The 17,094-nt window shown below is 46.3% G+C and overlaps 1 pseudogene; it reads left to right on the top strand.

Moving 5' to 3' along the window:
• The first annotated feature begins 1,340 nt into the window (after positions 1-1,340).
• Positions 1,341-5,603, top strand: LOC147722722 (coiled-coil domain-containing protein 71L-like; annotated as a pseudogene).
• The last annotated feature ends 11,491 nt before the right edge of the window (positions 5,604-17,094 follow it).

Below are 17,094 nucleotides of genomic sequence, written 5' to 3'. Positions count from 1 at the left end.
ACAAGTGTGAAACATTACAATGGCGTCCAAGCAAACCTTTGGATGAGTTCTAAACTGATTGAGGATGCCTGGCAAAGGCCTTGTGTCTTAGCGATTCAGTCCAGACCGTTTCGCCATTTTGCGCAAATCTCTAAAAAGGAAGCAGCCTTCATGTATTTCTTTTCGTTCTTTCCCTAAAAAAATTTCAATCATTGCCTACAATAATCAATCTCTTTTCCTTTCCTCTCTCTTCAAAAACATTTACCTGAAAATCTCTCATTTAGCGACACCTCCAGTGTGGGCCTTCCTTTATGCACGCGGTCACGGTTCGTGCAATGCCAACACTTGGAACGGGGTTCCATTACTCTTAACCCGGTCTTGACAGGGATGAGTGATTTCCGGCCCATAATTATGTTTGTGGCAGCGCGTTAGACCGGATTCGTCAATCAGCGATAGAAGGCCTCGTGCAACCACAGCTAGCTATATAGTCACTGGTTATCAACAACCTCAAGGACCCGCGGAGGTTAGTCTAAACCCAGTGGTCACCACATTCTCCCCATTGTGTGGCAGATGCCTGACAGGGCAGACCTGGAAATAGCACAGTCCACTTCAAGGGGAAGGTGAGACTTTCGTGGCCGAAACAGGTTTGCAGGTGTTGTGCTGTTGCGCTTCACAAAGGATCAAAGCAAAGGCAAAACAGACCCATAGATCTGAGGATGCCGGAGTCCTTAACATTGTTGGCCTAACAGAGGAAATGGCGCGTGTCTACGACACTTTCGCTGAGGTATCAATCATGTCGTGTGGGAGCCATTTGTAAGTTCTAGTCACAGGTCTTCTGAATGGTGTAATAAATTAGCTTCTTTTTCTCTAAACCGTTCTGACACTTTCTGGTTTCATCGAAGGCAGCACAATTCAGCCTCAGATGCGTTTTTTTTTTTTACTGAGAATCCGACTTCAAAGCGCGACAATCCATCTGAGTTTATTTCTGAGTGGTTCAGTGGTTCGGCCTTCAGTACCGTCCTGTGCCGACATGCCTCTCTGCCTACCTAAACTTTAAATAAGTCACGAAACGCATTGCACAGATAGCTGCATTTCTTCGCACAATTAGTTTCAATCAGATTGTTACTGCAGAACATTGTCTGCGATGTCTCGGGTTTTCGTCCAGTCTATTGAATGTAACTGCGCAGAAAGGTGTTAAAAATACCCCAAGCATCGTTGTACGTTTTTTCAAGCTAAACTTTGTTTATGTGTTTTCTCCTCGCAAACGTTCAGGTCTGTTTTGTTTTTTATTTTACTGTAATTAATATTTTATGATTGATTTATAATAAAACCAGAAGAGCATCAGAAGAGAATCTGACAACATGCAAGGTATGTTTTACAAAAGCACACAGCGTATTTACAAGAAATACACATTTAGCATTCAATCCATCAATCAATCAATCAATCAGGGATTTATAAAGCGCGTAACTCACCTGTGAGGGTATGAAGGTGCTGGGGGAGGGGGGGGGGGCAAAGGGCGCAGCTCCAGTCAGTCGAAGAGCCAGGTCTTGAGGTCCTTCCTGAAGGTGTGCATGGTAGGGGAGCATATGATGCTGACGGGGAGCTTTTTCCAGGCCTTGGCTGCGACGTAGGAGAAGGCTATTCCTCCTGCTCTGCGTCTGCGGATGCAGGGGGTCTCTGCCAGGGCGAGGTTAGCGGAGCGGAGTGTACATGGAAGGAGACTCTCTCGTTGAAGTATTTGAGTCCGATATTGTGGAGGGATTTGTAGGCTTGGGTGAGCAGTTTGAAAGTTACTCTCTTCTCAACGAGAGCCAGTGTAGGTCCGGTATGTGAAATGCATCAAAAGTGTAGTAGAGGCCTAATTTCTAAGTTCATAAAAGCCAGGTCTTCAAAACGGACCTCAAAGTTCTCCTCCTCCAAAGTCACCTCCAAAAGTAATTCACACCCTCTCTATTATCTGAAGGGAGACCTCCCATTACTGAAAACTCTATTCTCCATGACTATGGAAATGCATTCCCAGTGTGTTCTTGTGGTTGGACTGTATGCCATTTATTGCAGTATTATCCGTGTACCTGTGTTTGGTACTCCTTTGTAACATGCACACGCCACTTTTCTCTTGTAACACACTGTTTGCTACCTCTCACATTTTGTTTGCTTTTGATACTTGCACAAGTGCCACCATTGCCTAAGTAACATTTGTTCTTGTGCCTGAGTGTCTAGCATATATTGCAGTATATTACCTCTAATTGTACTTTGTTTTTTCTTGTAACCTGCACACTTGTCACTCTTTCCTCCTGTAATGCACTGTTTGCTACCTCATGTATTTTGTTTGCTCACAATTGTCACTTTTACCTCAAGTAACTTGTCGCCTGCTTTTGTAATTTGTTCACTTGTAATTTTCTGTTCCTATTGTGAAGCGCTCTGACGCCTTCGGGTAAAGTCCGCACTATATAAAAACGCATAAATAAATAAATAAAAAAGTAAGCTGAGTGCATTTTCTGTGTCATTGCTATGTGCGACCAGTATTTTGCAATGTCTTTTTGGGAGGCTCAGGTCTAACATAACAATTTGTATTCAATGTGCCCAAAGTACCTAGCCTTGGGTGCTTTCTTTTCTCTCTAGATAGTTAAAGGCTTAAGTTTCAGGGGCATAACGTAGTCTCGGTGGTGGATTGGGGATGATGGGGAAGGACTCATAAATAGGGCAGGCCCCACCAGGGTGCTTCAGTCCTTAATTTGTAAAAAAATATATATGTGCTAAGGCCCAAAGTTTTATTCAGGATCCTGTAGCCACTCTATTGAACATCGTGTTGCCAAATTCCAAGGCCATAGTCTCTTGATTCCCCCTCAAGACTTCTTCATCCACCAGCAGACACTCCCTGCCTCTGGATCTCACTCTTCTAGGTTCTTTTCATCCCCATTTTCCCCCTTTCTCATTGTTTTCCATTTTTCTCTTCCTTCTCTTTTGCTCTTTTGCGTTTTCCCTACCTTGCTCATGATCAAAGTGTACTGAGAAAAATAAGTACCAGTCTCCAACAAATCAGTGCTGTGTGCCCCACCTGAAACTACTAGCTCAAATTCAGCACTGCTATTTAGCCCTGAGGCCTCTGTATATCTGTGAAGCAATCGTTCTAAGTGAAAAATATAAGTCATTCACCATAATTTGTATAGCGTCATCATTTTGCACCCTGCATCATCTTCAAAGCCAATTGCATCCTCTAAAAAGCCCCATCATGGCTAGCACCCCACCTATTAGGCTGATTAACTCATCATCTCCCGTGAGACTCAGCACACTACAGACATGTCGGATTTGAAACACAGAAAATCCAAAAAGACAGCAGATCTTCTCCATTGATTCACACAGAAACTGGAATTCCATTGCCCATCACGAGTGGAGCACCCCAAACCTGCTCCAATTTAAGATAGAGCTTTAAGATTGACTTCTTGTCTATATCTTTGCATTTAACCTTGTACAGCACTTCACTGTTGTCTGATGAGGTTTGCTCTGTAAAAGTACCATACACATACAAAAATCATTCCAAGGCTGGGTCTACTCCTTGCCAAGATATATAATTTTAACTAAGTATGGCACAGTGAGCTCTCTTGCCTTTAATATTGTGCTTTTAAGGCTGTGCTTATTACCTGCACTAGAAAACAAAAAGACACAAATGCATGCAAACTTATGCTGAGTCAATGACCATGATCAAAATATGATCGTACAAATATTATTTATCTTCCACAATTGTATTAAAACATCATACTTTAAACCGTTAAATACGCATTGTTAGAAATTGGGTATCTGGTTGGCAAAGGTATGCACCTTGTCTAAACAGTGGCCACAATCCTATTCATGGTAAGCTAGATACACACTAAAAGATAGCCTGTGCTCACTCTCTGGCAGATTGGCACAGAGTAGTCAGGCTTATCTAAAGAGGAAATGTGTAAAGTATTTGTGCAACACACTCACACACAGTAACACAATGAATACACCACAAAAAGAATCCACACAGGTTTATAAAAATACAGTATTATATTATAAATAAAACAAGACCAAAACAACAAACATCCATTGTATAGAAGTTGAGATATTGAATGTTAAAAGAATAAATGCAATAAAGCGCTTAGAAGCAAGTAGCTCTAAAAAGGTTACTTTGAGTTGCGCTGGACTGGGGCAAAGTCACGGGTCAGGCCGACCTCGTGTAAGCCCAGGCTTGCAACACAACCCATTTAGGCCCAGATGAAAAAGTACCTTTCCTGAACGCAAGCAACAAAATGCATCAATCTTGGAGAGCTTGGAGAGCTCCAGGGAGAGAGAGGAGGGAGTGCCGCCTCGGCAGGCTCCTACGTAGAGAAGCTTGGCATAAGCACCGGGGATAAGGCCCCCAGCGTCGACATTACACCTCCAGCTCTCATAAGGTGTACGCGGTATACGAAGTGCTGTAGAAAACCGCCTGAGCGTGCGCGTCTGCTCTCCATATGCAGGCCACCCTAGCCGCCGTTGTTCAAGGACACAATGACCAACAAAGAACCTCTCTCAAAGAAGGTTCGACTGAGGGAAGCAGAATTCAAAGTCTTGTCTAGAGATGGACTAGTACAAAGCACTTTCAGAGTATACTGGCTAACAATTCTATTTCATTTGTGCATGTAAGACAGTTTTGCTGTTTTACACTATTTTTGCTTGGGTTGGAGGTACACCATTTTATTCATGAAGTGGTACTATTTTATGTACAAAGTTAAAAAGGAAACACTTACTTTTAGATAATTTTAAGTTTGCTTTTTTTGGTGTAGGATGGTTGAGACTGTCACTTCAGACTCGCTGCTGCTCTACGCCCGACCAGCCCACCCAGCTCGCCTTGGAGAGCGCCTTCGAAATCTTCATGCCTCAGTCCAAGCACTTCATGACCTCGGATACGGAGCTCTGGAACTTCTTCTGCAGCCTGCGGCACGAGTTCTCGCTGGTCATCCTGCGCAGCAAGGATGTCTACGGCTACACTTCATGCTGTGCACTGATGCCCCAGCCCGGGCAAGCCGCCGCCGGCCCTCACGCCTCAAAAACTGGCTCCGCCGGCCCGACCAAACCCCCTGCCAAGAGGGAGTGTGGCTATTGTAAGTGGGCGCCAGAAAGCAGCGGCCAGCTGGCCACGGAACCGGCAGCACGAGCGGTGGCAACGAGCACGAAACAAGTAGTAACAGTAGCGGCGGCGGCAGCGGCGGTAGCTGCAGCAGCGCCCGTAGCAGCCCCCTACCAAGCCCGCTGACCCCGCTACCTACCAGCACCTGGGCCGCTCCCTGGAGGAGACCCGGGAGGCGGCCACTCCACGCCTGCTGGCCAGCTTCCCCCACATCCGTGTGCTGGAAGTGTCGTGCGATACCAGCCTGGCGGCTGCACGGTGCCAAGCACAGCACATCATGCGGGTCAACCTGGAGCTCGTGGTGTGCATTTGCTGTTTCCCTGTGGGCTGCCCCTTGTGGAGTAAAAGGGCTGTCTACACACCTGAACCACACTTTACCGTCAGTCCTCCGAGCCCTACGTCATGGCCCCGGATTCCAAAGATGCATTCTAGAGTCAGACGAATAGCACAGCACCGTGAGGCCTGCATCCCTGATAGAACATCCCAGACCTAGCCCCACTGTCTTGGGGGGAGATCTCAAGTGGAGGGTCCCAAAGGAGTGCGGGCTTTCCTTTATGGTCTTATGTGAAACGGTCTTCCTGAACTGATTACCCTTGGAGGATTTTTGTATGAAACGGCCTGCCTAAACTGCCTTTCAGCCAAGGATTTACAGACACTGATTGCCTCCTTAGAGTTTGTTTTTCCGCATCTAGCCCACACATGTGACTGCCTAATTTGCCCGATCACTGCATAGTTGGAGATGCTTCACAGTGACGGTCAAGTGATGTGTCTGGGAACTGATGGCGCAAAATAGCGGAGCCCGAATGGAGCCACTATTTTGTTGATTCTTGTCCTTTCCCTCGGTCCGTCGGACTTCATCCTGCCGACCCTCAGTCATTTCTCCTCGGCTGGGCGGCCTTATCTCTTTTTCCCCCCTAGGTCACTGTCTCTCCTATAACCTATCTCATCTCTCTCCCTCCCTCCCGCTACCCCCTTGAATGTCATATTTCTCGGGTCACTCTGTTGATAAGTAACATACAATAATTTTTATCCTAATCGTTGTGACAATAGAACCCTGAGTGAATTTACTATTTTGCATAGTTACAACTCTAACCACTAGTATATGTAGTTGCTTTTTGTACTTGATATCACCATGTTGTGATTCTGAGCTTTTTGTGTTTGCATTTATCTCCTGAGTGACTCTACAACATACTCATTTCCTTTTTCTGCTATCCGTATCTCTTCTTTGTGGGACTCTTCAACTCGCTGACTCCCACCCTTTGTCGTCCCTGATTCTTGCCATTCGTGGATCCTGTCTTTTTCTGGATCGTTAATTTATCCGGGTATTGTATGTGTTATCTTTCAGTATTTAATGTGATTTTCTTTTGCCGTTTGATCCCCCTCCTTGTTGACCTGCCAGTTCTGACCCTTTCCTACCCCCCTGTCCCTTGTTGCCCTTTCACTAAGCACTCCTTCTCCCCTTGTTGAAAAAGATCTAATATTCTTACTCTGGAGTCTCAGTGGACCCACTGAGAAGTCCACAATGTCAAGGGAACCACGCGCAGCTAAGGCATAGAATGGCACCCCGTACCAAAGCACTCCTCTCCCCTTGTTGGGGAAGGATCCAGTAGGTAGACCTTGGAGTCTTAGAGATTCCTTTGAGAGAGTCAACCGTGTAAAGCACCCTCCCCCATCTTTTCATGCTCTCTCTCACCCTCCCCTACCGTTTCCCATCTTTCATTCTTTGTCTGCTTCCCCTGCTCCTTTCCCCTCCCCTTTTATCTCTCCTGTTGCCGGCTACACCCCATAGCCCCCTGTCCCTTGTGCCCTTTAACTAAACACTCCTTCTCCCCTTGTTGGGGAAAGATCCAACTACTTTTACTCTGGACTTTGGCCACAGCTTTTACTCGTCTACTGGTTTGTGCCCCCGTCACCCTCCCCCTCTTCTTTCATGTTGTCTCTCACCCTACCCCTCCTCTTTCCCTCCTTCATTCGCTGTCTACTTCCCCTGCTCTTCCCCCCTACCCCCTGTATCGCCCCCCTTGCCTTCTTTTTCCCATACACATATGCCCTTATTGTTTGTCTCGACCAAACATGTAACTATGTAGCTATGCTCTAATAACTGTATAACCTTTGTATCGACATACCCTGCAACTATGGTCTAATACTCATGTAAATCGCTCTGATACCCCCCGGTCTAGACAGCGCTATATAAAACCTTTCAAATAAATCGATCTTCTCTATGTAGTGAAGGGTATGGGTCAGTTCCGAAGAAGGCTGACAGTGTTGAGAGGCACCGAGATATACTCTGAGTTCTGCCACACAGTCAAGGGGATGCGTCGATCTCACCAAGCTGCAGTGTATGTGATATGCTGTCCGATGCTCTGATCTCTGGAGGCAAAGCACTGGTTTCAATGCAATGCGCCAATTTTAATCCTGCAACTGTGTCAATGTGCCAGTTCTGTTACACACAGAAAGGAGATGTATCAAAATCTGTGTTGCAAGTCTCTGGGCCATTTACCATTGAGCCAGGCACAGAAGCAGGGGTAGAGCCTTTGAATTCCCTGAGTCGCAAGCAACAGGCAGCAAGTCTAAAAGCCCTTGGAGATCACTTGGAGTGAAGGCAGAGTCCAGCTCTCCTTCGGCAGAGTCAGAGACCAGCAGGACAGTGCAAGAGAAAAGCAGGCCTTTCAAGAATGTAGTCCAAATGATGAGTCCTTTCAGCAGCAAGCTGTCCTTCTGATGGAGGTTCAGTTCAAGATCCATAAGTGTCTGATTTTAAGGGGTCAGTGACTCAGTACTTACACCCAAAAGTGTCTTTGATGTGGGGGTGACTTTAAAGCAACTCTCAAAGTGCACAAAGATCCCTTTCAATCAAGTCTTGTCTGTCAGGCTATCTGTGGGGGTTAATCAGTCCTTTTTGGTGGATGGACACTACTTATAAGAGTGAGTGTTAGCCCCTCCCTTCCATCCTGCCCAAACAAAGCCATCAGAATGCAGATGTATGTATATCGGTACACGGACATATCCTTCCTGTGCTGTGGCTGTCTAGAGAGAATGGACCAAGCGTAGCTGTCACCCACCCAAGCCATGTATTGGAGACAGACCGTCAGGCACACAGAGCAGTAAGTACAGAGAAATGCCTACTTTCTAAGAGTGTTGGATCTAGCCCTGATCTCTTGACTGGGTGAGAGCTTTCTGCTTAATTCAGAGACTCTGTCCCTCACCACCCCTTGTTGTAAATATTTTTGTCCACCCTAAGCGTGGAAGGGTATTCTCAGATGTGAGACCCTTGCTCATTGCACCATCAGGATTCAAGCAAACCGGGCCGAAGACGGCTGTAATGCCAGAAACCGGTCCCTGGGAGCTTGTTTCCTTCCCAGTGTAAGAATTGGCTTTTGTAGTTTGGTTTGCCCTGTTCCCATCATGCACTGGGACAGGAACAGACTAATTTGCATACAGCCAGGTTCTGAAACTGGGATGGTGCAGTGAGCTAAAAAACGGTGTTGGATCTAGCCCTGATCTCTTGACTGGGTGAGAGCTTTCTGCTTAATTCAGAGACTCTGTCCCTCACCACCCCTTGTTGTAAATATTTTTGTCCACCCTAAGCGTGGAAGGGTATTCTCAGATGTGAGACCCTTGCTCATTGCACCATCAGGATTCAAGCAAACCGGGCCGAAGACGGCTGTAATGCCAGAAACCGGTCCCTGGGAGCTTGTTTCCTTCCCAGTGTAAGAATTGGCTTTTGTAGTTTGGTTTGCCCTGTTCCCATCATGCACTGGGACAGGAACAGACTAATTTGCATACAGCCAGGTTCTGAAACTGGGATGGTGCAGTGAGCTAAAAAACGGTGTTGGATCTAGCCCTGATCTCTTGACTGGGTGAGAGCTTTCTGCTTAATTCAGAGACTCTGTCCCTCACCACCCCTTGTTGTAAATATTTTTGTCCACCCTAAGCGTGGAAGGGTATTCTCAGATGTGAGACCCTTGCTCATTGCACCATCAGGATTCAAGCAAACCGGGCCGAAGACGGCTGTAATGCCAGAAACCGGTCCCTGGGAGCTTGTTTCCTTCCCAGTGTAAGAATTGGCTTTTGTAGTTTGGTTTGCCCTGTTCCCATCATGCACTGGGACAGGAACAGACTAATTTGCATACAGCCAGGTTCTGAAACTGGGATGGTGCAGTGAGCTAAAAAACGGTGTTGGATCTAGCCCTGATCTCTTGACTGGGTGAGAGCTTTCTGCTTAATTCAGAGACTCTGTCCCTCACCACCCCTTGTTGTAAATACTTTCTAAGAGTGGCATTTCTAAAATAGATGTTAAATCCAACTTCACCAGTAAGTAGGATTTATCAATACCATTCCAAACATGCGAGATGTGAAAAGGCTACTCCTCTCTGATCATGAATCATAGCTAAAGAGTGTATTAAGAATTCCCAATGCTAACCTATGGGAGGAGCAGGCCTCACTGTAGAGAAAAACAAAATAGGGTGTTTGTCACTACCAGGACATGCAAAACATAAGAGTACATGTTCTACCTTTCACTTATATAGCACCCTGCCCTTAGGGCTACTGAGGGCCTACTTGGGGTGACTTATGGTTAATAAAAGAGGAGTTTAAGGCTTGGAAAGTAGTATTAAATGCCAAGTCAAAGTGACAGTAAACTGCACACACAGGCACTGCAGTGGCAGGCCTGATACAAGGTTGAAATGCGACTTCTGTGGGTGGCACAATCCATGCTGAAGTCCACTATTAGTTTTTAACTTACAGGCCCTGGGTATGTGGTATACCACCACCTTACAATGGACTTACAAGTAAATTAAATATGTCAGTCACGAATACACCAATTACACATATGTTTAGGGAAGAAGTACATGCACTTTAGCACTGATTAGCAGTGGTAAAGTGCTTAAAGTCTCAAGGACAACAAAAAGATTCAGCAAAACATGGAGACAAAAAGCAAAAAGATTCGGGGAAGCCCACCCTAAGGCTGAGAGATCTAACAGGCATTCATCAAACTTGATTGAAAATGTAAATTTTCTCGTATAAGTAAAATGTAAACAACCAACATTCATGCCTTTGACACAAAGTCGTTTTATTTGTCACAGACTATTTATCATTACTGCAGCCAAATATGTGGAGACATAGCAATTTAAGAACTGAGCTACTCCCAACACAAAAATGTACCACTAAATGCACTAGGTCCTCTCCATTAACCATATAAATCTTGTTGGTAAACCTTGTGGGGTGTTACAGACTTAACAATTCAGTTGCACATGCTTTAAAACATATTTTAGGTTCTTACTATACTTTTCAGCTTTGGTTCACATCCAATTTTTTCCTCCCAATAGATAAACGTGTCCGCATTGTTTACCATCTGGATATAGCAGCTTATTTAGGGTTTGGTTTAGCAGGAAGAATGTCGTACTATTTCGTTTTTTCCCTACTTGGCCAAAGCAGAAGCATCAGCATATCCTCTATTTACTGCATCTCGTTTTGGGAGTTTCTTTCTTGAAAATGACATTTTTTATTGAGCAGACCCTTTTAATATGGCACTCACTTGAAATACTTCAATGCAGTCAAAAAAGCTGTAGGATTACTCAGGACAGGCAGTGGGAGTTGGGGAAATTTATCCCAGATCTAAGATCCTTAGGCTCAACAGTCTAATTGAGATTTCCAGCCCTGCTTAAAGTCATGTGGAAGAACAAAATGTTTAAATTTAGGGACCAAAAGGAGGTAGGGACTTTTATTGATAAGATAAAGGCTCAGGGGTAGATGTTTTTGCTTAATTTTCACAAGCCGGAGGGTGATGTGCGCTCTAATGGGTAACTTATCCAACATACCCAGTTGTCTATGGTGAGAGTTCCCCTTGGTGGGGAGGGATCAAAAGGGGTGCAATTTAGTTTAGGATTTCACTGGGTGGGGAGCATATTAGTGAAAAGAGAAAAAATAAGTCCTCATCATTTGGCTAGAGTAATTAAGGGCCCGATTCACAGAACTAACTTAAGACAAAATCCTAAACTTACTACTTTTGGTATTCACAGAAGTTAGGATTTTATCTTAAGACAGACTTAAGACAGACTTAAGTTAGGATTCTGTCTTAAGTCTGTCTTAAGACAAAATCCTAACTTCTGTGAATACCAAAAGTAGTAAGTTTAGGATTTTGTCTTAAGTTAGTTCTGTGAATCGGGCCCCATGATTATAAATAAAAGAGGGGGGTCATGACCAAGTTGACCAGGTTGGTGCCAAAATAATGGAAAGGATAAAAGTCAAATGCCTGTTTACACCCCAGTAAAAATCTTAACATGGAATGTTAATGGCCTTGGAGTAGCAGGTAGAAGAAGGAGAATCTTCCAATACTTGAGTCAAACCAACTATGACATCATTTTACAAGAAACACATCTAACTTTTGACAAGTGGGAGGCCGCTCGATCTAATCAGAAATGGATTGCAATTTCTCTTCACACAACTCAAACATGTTGGACAAAAGGAGTGGCTCTAATTATCAAGTAATCTGCAAAGGCTACCCTAGGGGTTTTAAGGTGGATGTTAAGGGGTGATAGGTTACTGCTAACGTTAAAATTCAGAATGAATGGTATGTTTTAATGGGGTACTATGGGCCAAACACAGACAACAAACCCCCTTTAAACTCTGTTTATAATCACCTGTTACAATCTAATTTTTCTGTTATTATGGGAGGTGATATTAATATCCTCTTGAATCCTACAGTTGATAGATCCAACAAGGGGGGGCAGGCCCTACTAAAATGAGATCTTTTATCAGAGTTCTGATGAAAGATCCAGGTTTTATAGATATTTGGAGAGCTAAAATTAAAGAAATAAGTGGTCCTCCAAGTTTTACTTTTCACAATAAAAAGCATGGACGTTCTTCTAGAATTGATTTCTTCTTAGTAGATGCTAGGTTGACTGATAGTATTAAAATGGCTGCACATATCCCCAAGCATCTTTCAGACCACTCTGCTTTGCTTTTGGAGCTACAAATACAGAGAGGTCCCTCTAATGGAAGGTGGACCTTTGATAGAATCCTTCTTTCTGATCTATCAGTAAAACACAGTTAAAGAGTGACACCGTGACCTTCTTTGAAAATAATGACTCCTCTGCCCAGTTACATGTAATATAGGATGCCTATATTGCATTTATAAGAGGCATAGTTATCAGTCTTGCTACAAAAAAGCATAAGGAGACTAGAGCTATGATAAAAAAACTGTAAGGTGACATCTCAAGAGCTCTGAGTGAGAAAATTACACAGCAAGGCAGTCAGGAACAGACTGAGGTTAACAATGGAAATATAATTAAAAGACAGACTCTAGCAGATTATCTGGTCAGTGTTAGACTCGGCGGTCTCTAGTTGGCAGAGGTGTACACTTCTGACAAATAGGGACTCACCTGCTCTAGTCAGGGCAAGGGGATCACACACTTAGATAACCCCTGCTCACCCTCTCGGTAGCTTGGCAAAGCAGATAGGCTTATCTCAGAGGCAGTGCGTTAAGCATTTACGACCACATACAGTAATAAAGTGAAGACACTACAAATGGACACGACACAGTAGTATTATAAAAATACGGATGTTTATATAAGGCTTAGCACAAGACCAAATAACGACAAAAATATACCACAATCTTAATAAATACTTTTGGAAATACTCTTGGAAGGAAAAATAATAGTTCAAACGTAGTTTCTTCTTAGCACAAAAGTCTTTAGCAACAAAACCAACTCTTCTTCTTTAGATCAAAGTTCTTGGCAACCCGGTAACCCACACGGGAGTCACACGACGTTGAGGCAAAGTTAATCCAAAGGTTCGGCGTCGACCGCGAGGAGCGCTACGTCGAGCCCGGAGTCACACGGACCCCCAACAACACAGTACCTTAGGAAACTGAAGCACGTGATGATCAGCGGCGTTGAGCAATCCGGCGTCGCGTCTTCGGTGTCGATCAGGCCTCAGTAGTCATCGATGTCGATGATGATGTTGCAACGGTGAGCAGCGCTCATGGCGTCGAGAGGGCTCGAAGTCGATGCGATCAGCGGCGGTGCAGACACGAGGTCACTTGGAGTTGGAGCCGAGCTCACTACTCACTGGCATCGTAACTGGCGTCGATTCAGCGATGTCCGTCAGCATCGGGATTGCTGTATTCTTTTCAGAGGTGCTGGACATTTAGGTTCCAGCAACAAGCACTTTCAGCAAGTCCTTTAGCTCTGTGACTTCAACAGGAGTCTGGCACTCTTCCAGCCATTGGAGATTTCCTTGGCAAAGTTCGAGAGTACACACTCAGTTCCTCTCTCCTGGTTCCTCGGCAAAAATAAAGAAGCAACTGCAGGATTCCCCCCAGCAAACAGCCCACTGGCAGAAGGGGTAGGCAAGTCCTTGGATCAGCAGGCTTCTTGTCCTTGGTTCAGGGTTCCTTGTCAGAATTGATCTAAAGTCTTGGTTCAGGGGTCCTTCTCTTATACCCCTTTCCGGCTTTGATCCCTTTGTCCATGCTGGGGAACTCCCCCTCAATCCGGGTCTGTGGTGGGTGTAGCCAGGTGGTGACACCTGGCCAATTCACGGTGCAGGGTTAGGTCCTCAGATGCCCAGTAGGAGGTGGAGCCAGTATTGTCACTGGCAGGAGCAGAGCTATCAGTCGCTCGGCGGGAGGTGGAGCCAGCATTGTATCAGGCAGGGCCGGCCGTCAAGAGCTACTCTTCCCCTACTCTCAAGGCAAATGTACCACTCACCCCACACTGACTCATTCAGAACTCTGGAGCCACCCAGCCCCTGTCACACACACACCAAACCAGCAGAAACCAGAAATAGTTAGACAAGAAAATAGTCACTTTCTAAAAGTGCTATTTTCAAACCCAGAGTCCAAAAACTATCCACCCAAACAGATGCGTTATCAAACTCTGAGTTTAGGGATACCAAATTCGACATTGCACCATGCTCCCCGAGCCAGCTAGGATCATACCATTAATAATCCCGGCAGCCCATTCTAACTAATGGAGAGCAGGCGACCTTACGATAGTGAAGGACGAATATGGCGGTAGTTCACTATCAGGACACGCCAACTTCGTCAGGCTTGTCCTACCTTACACTTACAATGCACCCTGCCCTCGGGCCTACCATTGGGGTGACTAATATGAAGTTAAGGGAAGGTTTGGAGGGCTTGCAAGCAGGCGTACTTGCGTAGCCCGCGTGACAGTATGGGACTGCACGTAGGTCTCGCAATAACAGACCTGTAGACATACTTTTACTAGGCCGCTCGTGTGGGTGGCACAACGCGTGCTGCAAGCCCACTAGCGGCATTTGTATTTACAAGCCCCGACACTCCGCGTGCGCTAGACTAGGGACTGACAGTAAACCAAATAAGCCAAACATGGAATTCAATCAATACAGTAATTTAACATAGGGAGCACTTGCACCGCGGCACTGATCAGCAGTGGCACAGTGCCCAGAGCGATATACCAGCAAAACATCGTAAACAGAGGAGGCAAACAGAAAAAATGGAGGAGAGACTCAAGCCAATGATGTCAGGTCTAACAGTCAGTATTATTAGGAGAAAGTGGGAGGCTAGTAAATTAGCTAATTACGAATATGGAGAAGGATGTGTGGAAGCTACTTGCTTGGAAATCTCACATTCACCAAACAAGAAACATAATTAAAGAGATTGCCAATGCTGAATCAGGGAGGGGTCTGGTAAGGGAGCACTAAAACAGAACAAGCATTTGAGTCCTTCTTTCAAGACCTAAACATTGAGGATCAGCTAGTGTGGGGAGAACTACCCTTAACCTAGGGAGTCCTCATCACTAAGGCGGAAAAATCTGGACAGACCATCAGCATTGGCGTGATCTGTACCAGGGCGGTTTTCCACCGTAAAGTACATCCCCTGTAGGGAAATGGACCACCTCAACAGTTTCCGATTCTCACCGCTCATCTGCATCAACCATCTGAGGGGCCTGTGGTCTCTCTGAACCCGGAAGTGAGTCCCAAACAGGTAGGGTCTTAGCTTCTTCAGCGCCCAGACCACAGCAAATGCTTCTCGCTCTATCGCACTCCACCTCTTTTCCCTGGGAAGAAACCTCCTACTGATGAAGGCTACGGGTAAGTCTCGGCCCTCTTCATTCACCTGAGCTAGAACAGCCCCCACGCCATGCTCTGAAGTGTCTGTCTGGATGACAAATTCTTTAGAAAAGTCGGGTGCCTGGAGTATGGGTGCCGTACACATTGCAGTTTTCAGGGTGTCGAAGGTCGTTTGACAGGCGTCAGTCCAAATCACATTTCGCGGCTGCTTCCTGGAAGTCAGCGACGTCAAGGGGTGCACAATGTTACCGTAATCCTTGACGAACCTCCTGTAGTAACCGGTGAGTCCTAAGAAGGCTCTCATCTGCGTTTGGGTTTTGGGCGGTGCCCATGCCAGGATGGTATCAATCTTGGGTTGCAGGGGGGACACCTTGCCGCTCCCTACTTGGTGCCCCAAGTACACCAATCTGGCACTTACTGGCTTTGATTGTGAGGCCTGCTTTGCGCAGGGCCAACAACACTTCCCGGAGGTGGCACAAGTGTTCCTCCCAACTGGCGCTGAACACTGCGATGTCGTCCGGGTAGGCGGCACAGAAATCCTCCAGTCCAGCCAAGACATGGTTGACCAACCTCTGGAAGGTGGCAGGGCATTCTTCATCCCAAAGGGCATAACCCAGAACTGGTAGAGCCCATCTGGTGTGGAGAATGCGGACCTCTCCTTTGCCCCATCAGTCAAGGAGATCTGCCAGTACCCAGACATCAGATCAAATGTACTAAGGTACCGGGCAGCTCCCAACCGATCTATGAGCTCATCCGCTCTGGGGATGGGGTGCGCGTCAGTCTTCGTGACTGAATTGAGTCAACTGTAATCCACGCAGAACCGTAGTTTGGGTGAAGCACCAGGCGCTGCAGCCTTCGGGACCAAGACCACTTGGCTGGCCCAAGGACTGCTAGAGGACTCAACCACCCCTAGGGCAAACATTTTGGAGACCTCCTCCTAAATGTAAGCTCGGACCTTGTCAGTCACCCTGTAAGCCTTGTGCTTCACAGGAGGGCTGTCCCCGGTGTCGACGTCATGGACACAGCAGTGAGTGACACCAGGAATCAAGGAGAACAGATCAGGGAATTGTCCCAACAATTGGCGACAATCTTGCTGCTGTTCAAGGGTCAGTGTATCAGAGAGGACCACACCATCCACTGACCCGTCTTGCTCCTTTGCGTACAGGAGGTCAGGAAGAGGCTCGCTCTCCTCTTCCATTCCGGCATCTGTAGCGAGGAGCATGCCCACTTCGGACCTCTTTAAGTGGGGCTTTAAACGGTTGACATGCAAGACCCTCAAGGGGTTCCTGGGAGATTTCAAGTCCACCAAGTAGGTGACATTGCTCTTCTTCTCCACAACCTTAAACGGTCCAGTCTACCTGTCCTTGAGCGCACAAGGTTCCACAGGGGACATGACCCAAACCTCTTGACCAGGCTGAAGTTCGACCAGAGTGGCATTCCGGTCGTACTACCGCTTCATCTCTTCCTGGCTGGCCTCCGGATTTGCCTGAGCAAGATCTCTGATGCGCCGAGTATGGTTCCTAAACGCCAGCATGTAACTGTATACATCCTGGGGAGGTTTCCTGGGAGATTGCTCCCAGCCCTCTTTGACCAAACTCAAAGGTCCTCTTACCGGGTGACCATACAAAAGCTCAAAGGGGCTGAACCCTAGAGACTTCTGTGGCACCTCACGGTAAGCAAACAGCAGGCATGGCAAGAGGACGTCCCATTTACGCCTCATTGGTTCTTCAAGACCCATGATCATGCCTTTAAGGGTCCGGTTGAATCTCTCAACCAGCCCATTTCCTTGAGGGTGGTAAGGAGTGGTGAACTTGTAAGTTACCCCACACTCCTTCCACAGAGACTTCATATAATTGGAAATGAAGTTGGTGCCCCGGTCTGACACCACCTGTCTGGGGAACCCCATGCGGGAGAAAACACCCATCAGCGCC

Source organism: Lissotriton vulgaris, chromosome 4_1 (assembly GCF_964263255.1).
Source record: "Lissotriton vulgaris chromosome 4_1, aLisVul1.2, whole genome shotgun sequence".
NCBI lineage: Eukaryota > Metazoa > Chordata > Amphibia > Caudata > Salamandridae > Lissotriton > Lissotriton vulgaris.
The sequence above is the reverse complement of the archived record's forward strand: the minus strand, read 5'-3'. Positions and strand labels throughout refer to the sequence as shown.